Source organism: Cyphomyrmex costatus, unplaced genomic scaffold (genome assembly GCF_001594065.2).
Source record: "Cyphomyrmex costatus isolate MS0001 unplaced genomic scaffold, Ccosl1.0 scaffold14, whole genome shotgun sequence".
NCBI classification, from domain to species: Eukaryota; Metazoa; Arthropoda; class Insecta; order Hymenoptera; family Formicidae; genus Cyphomyrmex; species Cyphomyrmex costatus.
The window spans coordinates 2,497,266-2,502,301 of NW_017275390.1; the positions used below are offsets into that span (position 1 = coordinate 2,497,266).

Genomic DNA, 5,036 nt, shown 5'->3' on the forward strand with positions numbered 1-5,036 from the left:
TTATAATTTTTGATAAAAATATGTGACAATTACTCAATTTAATTAAATTTATTTTTAATTCTGACAACGGCCAACTTGAACAATTATACTTCGATCTATACAATTATCTATTCACTTTTATTATATGTATATCTACTTAATCGTAATTTATACGGGATCTACAATAAAAATCATAGCAGTAGTTGAGTCTTAAATCGTAGAAAATTGACCAATCATAGTCGATTATTCTTCTCATATTCGATTATTGTTGGTTACTTTTCTATGACTAAAAGGTATCTCTCTATAGGAACATCAAACGTCGAGCGTCAAACATTGTGGGCTTGCTATTCATCAATTTTTATCACGTGATCTGTTTTTAACGAATAGTAAGCTCACAATGCTCGACACTCGACACTTGAAGCTCCTATGTAATGGCGATGTGGAAGTTACAAATAACAGAATGTTGTTTAACTCAAGAGATTAGGTTGCCATTGGTCTTTTGATGTCTAACAGTGTATATACAAAAAAATTGTTAAAATACAAGATTTAATAATAAATAATTCTTACACTATATATATCAAAAGTGCAAAACTTGTGTTCACACACACATACAGCACATTTGATACTCCATAGCTCTTATCCATTATTGGACATCTTTTTGTTCATCACATTATAAGCTGCATTGTACACTGTTAAATCTATAGTGTTAAATTTAACTTAATGTAAGTCGCCACTCCTGCTAAAAATTATATTATAATTTATAATACTTTATACTAAAATAATAATTATATATTTGACATTATATACAGTGTCAAATTTAATTGACTCACATTAGGTTAAATTTGACACTGTAGATTTAAAAGTGTATGTGAAGACTAATTCATTTCACCAAAATTCATCGACATTTTTCATGTAATTAATGCGGAATTTTTTGGACCAGACTCGAATGTGTGTTCAGACCACAGAAATGTATTTATAAACGAACGATTCGAGTTATATTTATATGCAATATCATTGCGATTAAAATGTCAAGATATATCATAGACATTATATTATCGATTTACTATTCCTATATCAAGTTTTTTGAATATTTATTTTTGTCGCGAGAGAATACGAAGGGCTACAGGACGGACACTGTCTGTGTGCGAATTGTCACTGGCTGAGTGGTTCATAAATTCGCAAATAGCTGCTAACAATTCATGCCATTCAATGCGGCGACGCACTGTACCGGTAATCATTTCAAATGCACTGGCTGTATCGCTCGGTTGCATCGCTCGGTTGTGTTCGAGCAAACATTCCGGCTAAACGATCGTCACACCAAATTCGACAATGACGTTCCGATCAGCGGCAACGATAAAAATGTTGGCGTTTGTACTACGCTCAGAATGCTTCAATGGCAATGTTCGCTCGATACGCGTGTTATTTGAATATTAAAAATATTACTAACAAGGTGTGATCAAATTGGAATTGATGAAATACTTATCGTGCTTTATTGATTGATATATTTTTCGCGTTTTTCAAACGACAGCAAACATTGGAAGGGACATATTGTTCTACGAGTCTCGAAACGGATGAAAGGTGACTCATACCGACAAAGCACAAAGTTGGCTCGAATAGCCGTAGTATATGGTTTCTGTCGTTACTGTTACAACTGCCGTAATACCTCTTACAGCAGCAGCCGTCGTTCTCGCAGCACATTAAATAACTTCGTGTCTCGAATATCGAAATAGAGCTATCGGGAACAAGCAGACAGAACGATCGTTTCGATCGCATATGTTGTGTATAGAAAGAAATCACAGTTTACACTATAGATCGTCGTTAGCGATATCTGTTTTTTTACAACTTCTGGTGATAAATCGAAATATATGTAACTTACAATTTTCTTCGAAAAATATTGCACGTAGGTAATTCTTAAATTCTTTATTTTTCGTTCTTTAAATTTTCGTTATTATAAGATTCTGTACTCATATAATAAGTATAGAATTTTACCATTATATACATAACGTTAATAATTTCGTCTCAGAAATAAGGAGGAAACATGGTAAATTAAATGGTCGTGGACCTTTTTACGATGGTATAATATTTTAGAACTTTTACTTGCTCGCGCGTGCGCTTCTGCCTATTTTCATTTCATTATCAAGCCGAAATGAGTAGCGCCGTTTCATTATTAAACCGAATTCTCGCTGATTGTGAAAATACAGAGGGTGGTTAATAAGTCCGAAAGATCTCATTTCCGTGAATTAATTTTGAACCGGCGTGCGCCGCTTATTCCTGTAAAACTTTGGCTCTTTACGCGAATAATGTGCAAAAGAAAAACACGCCAGCTCATTCATCGCTTAATTAACGCTCTTTTTATTTTGCGACATAGCTTACCGTTGCCTTTAATCTCGAGGGATAATATCTCGAGGGTCGACTTTTAAAGTGTGTATTTAAGCACGGTACGTTCCGAATTATATCATTTTGCAATTCAGCGTTGCGATTGACCGCCGTACTATATCTTGAACGTACTTTTCCTCAGTTTTCTAGTATTACGAATGGAAATTTGATTCGACTCGTGACTATACGTGGCTGCAAGAGCTATGGATGGGATAACTGAAAAGTTACTCGGTACTGACCGCAAGATGAGGAGCGACGGGTTGCAATCGGATAGTTGGCGATTTACTGTAATAATTACCAAAATTACTACACCGCATAATGACGGTAATTATCGCCGTAATTCGTGGTAATTGCCACAGCAATTACTGGGCTGAAATTCTGAAGATCAGTGGAAAGGCCGGCAGGTGGTTGCGTTGGTGACGATCGTCTTTCCTCCCTTTCTGCCTGGGTTTCATCCCGCATCCGCCTATTGATTTTGATGGGAGAAAATGAACGAGATATTATCGTTCTTATTCTCAAGGCCCAGCTCCAATAGATATGTTGTTCCTATATACCTTCAAGGCTGGTTTTGCACTTTTATGCAATTCCGGAGAAGTTTAACGAATGATTTGCAATATTAACTTAAAGATTCTCTATTCAGAGACTGATCATAAGAGTATGTCGCTTATATTCTGCAAAATTCTGTGAAAGAGAGAGAAAAAGACATATGCTCTATATTTTGCTCTGGCTATTGCAATTAAATATAATTACCGAAAAATGTTGAACCATTTAAAGGTGATCTTCTCATGGCCAGTCTCTGATTAAAGGGTGCAGTTTATTATTAAAATTCTTTATATGTAATGCTTTACAATTTTAACAATTATTATTTTATTGCAGATCTGAGCCACGAAGAGAAAATACTTTCGGCGTATGGTGAGTTCATTCATTACTTTATAAATTTGTGTATAAGATGGTGAAAAATCAGAACTGTCGTGATCGTTGATTACCATTCAACTTTAATGCGTTTCTCATGTTTTCAAATCAGACGGATAACCGATAGGGAATGACTCTCTTGACAACTGCGACAGACCTTGAGGTAGAAATTGCGATATTCAGATGCGACGCGTCCTTCGCGTCTCTCGGGAATCGAAATCCGCCGTTTCTTTTCTCTCCCTAATGACTCGCGAAAAATTTCAATGCGTCTCAACGGCTCGCCTTTTCATATCGAATAATAAATGACGGCCGCCGCCGTCGGAAGGCTAGGTCGACACGACGCCCAGCTGTCGAGACGCCACCGAACTAGGATGCTAGGTGAGCTATCTAAATGCGTTGGTCGCTTCTGGCAACCGGAATGATTTTGTATTCATCTTTTGAAAAATACCGCTTTTCAAGTACGAGGCCACATGATGCCCCGGCTAACGCGACCAGATAGTCTGAGGACATGCGTCAAAGTTGCAGAGGAAATTTATCACGGGAATGACGTATTCTTTTCTTCACTCACAACCTATTTAGTTTCCTTGGTTGTGCTATGACAAATGGATGAGCTTAAACGAAAATAACATCTAGTTCGCTCGATATAATTTATAATTTATACTTAACAGTCGCGATGTCATAGAAATTGTAACATTTTGTTGAAATATTCCTTTCAATTTACAAAATTTATATATCTACATTATACATACAGTTGAATTAATAATGGGTTACTCGAGCCAAGTTAGATATTTATTGCTGAAATTTATATGATGATGGATAAGCAATGCTTGATAAACAATGAAATAAATATTTCATCTTTTATAAGGTTATTTTTGATATTAAATAGAAACAAATTATTTTGAATAGTTCATAATACGAATTTTTATATTTCAAACTGCCGTTCGATATTTGTATTATGTACCATGCAAAATGACTTGTCAAATATGAAAATGATTTGTTAAAGATCGAGACACATATATATTTCATTGTCATTATAAACATCATATTTTTAATAATGAATCTTTAGTTCGGCTTAATGCTCATTATTATTTTAATTTGATTTTTAATTTAATTGAGTCTCTTATTACCTTATTTTTCTTTTATATATATATATTAAATTATAAAATTAAATTATTACGCAAAATTAACAAGAATAAGGAAACCGTAATAATTTACGATTTACTAAGCCATCTACGGTCAAAGCTAGATTACCATGCTTATTATAATGTGTGAATTTATATACCGCGTATGTAGTCACCAATCACGTGCCGAAAATTTTTTCAGACTTACAACGCAACACTTAAACAACTACCGCAGTAATATCACTTTTTTAGTTAAATTGCTACCGCATATCTAACAATTATTTGATGCTTCTATATAGCATCTTATTAGATCTTTAATAATATGTTGGAAGACATATATTAAAATTTAACAATTTAAATGTTAAAGTAATGATGAATCTAAAATCTGTGAAAAGTATGATTGCGAAGAATATACACGAGTTGGCGTTTCGTCCCGGTTTCCACTACTGGACTCATCAGTAAGGTATTGTAATGGAAACCTACCTTAGACGCCTGTTTTAGTTATTAAATCAAGATTCTATATATACAGATATGCGCGTATTTCAGCACTTGCGAGAAACATTGCGAACATCTATAGACCTCTAATGGCGAGTCGACGTAATAATATTCTTCACAATCATTTATCTAAAGTAGTAATAACGTCTATTT

At 34.4% G+C, this 5,036-nt stretch overlaps 1 long non-coding RNA gene across 1 annotated transcript in view; it reads left to right on the forward strand.

The window, feature by feature from the left end:
• The first annotated feature begins 3,235 nt into the window (after positions 1 to 3,235).
• Positions 3,236 to 5,036, forward strand: part of LOC108783023 (uncharacterized) — a 91,965-nt gene continuing 90,164 nt past the window's right edge. The window contains exon 1 of the long non-coding RNA XR_001941012.1: positions 3,236 to 3,267. This is a non-coding gene — a long non-coding RNA (uncharacterized LOC108783023). The remainder of the gene's footprint in view (positions 3,268 to 5,036) is intronic.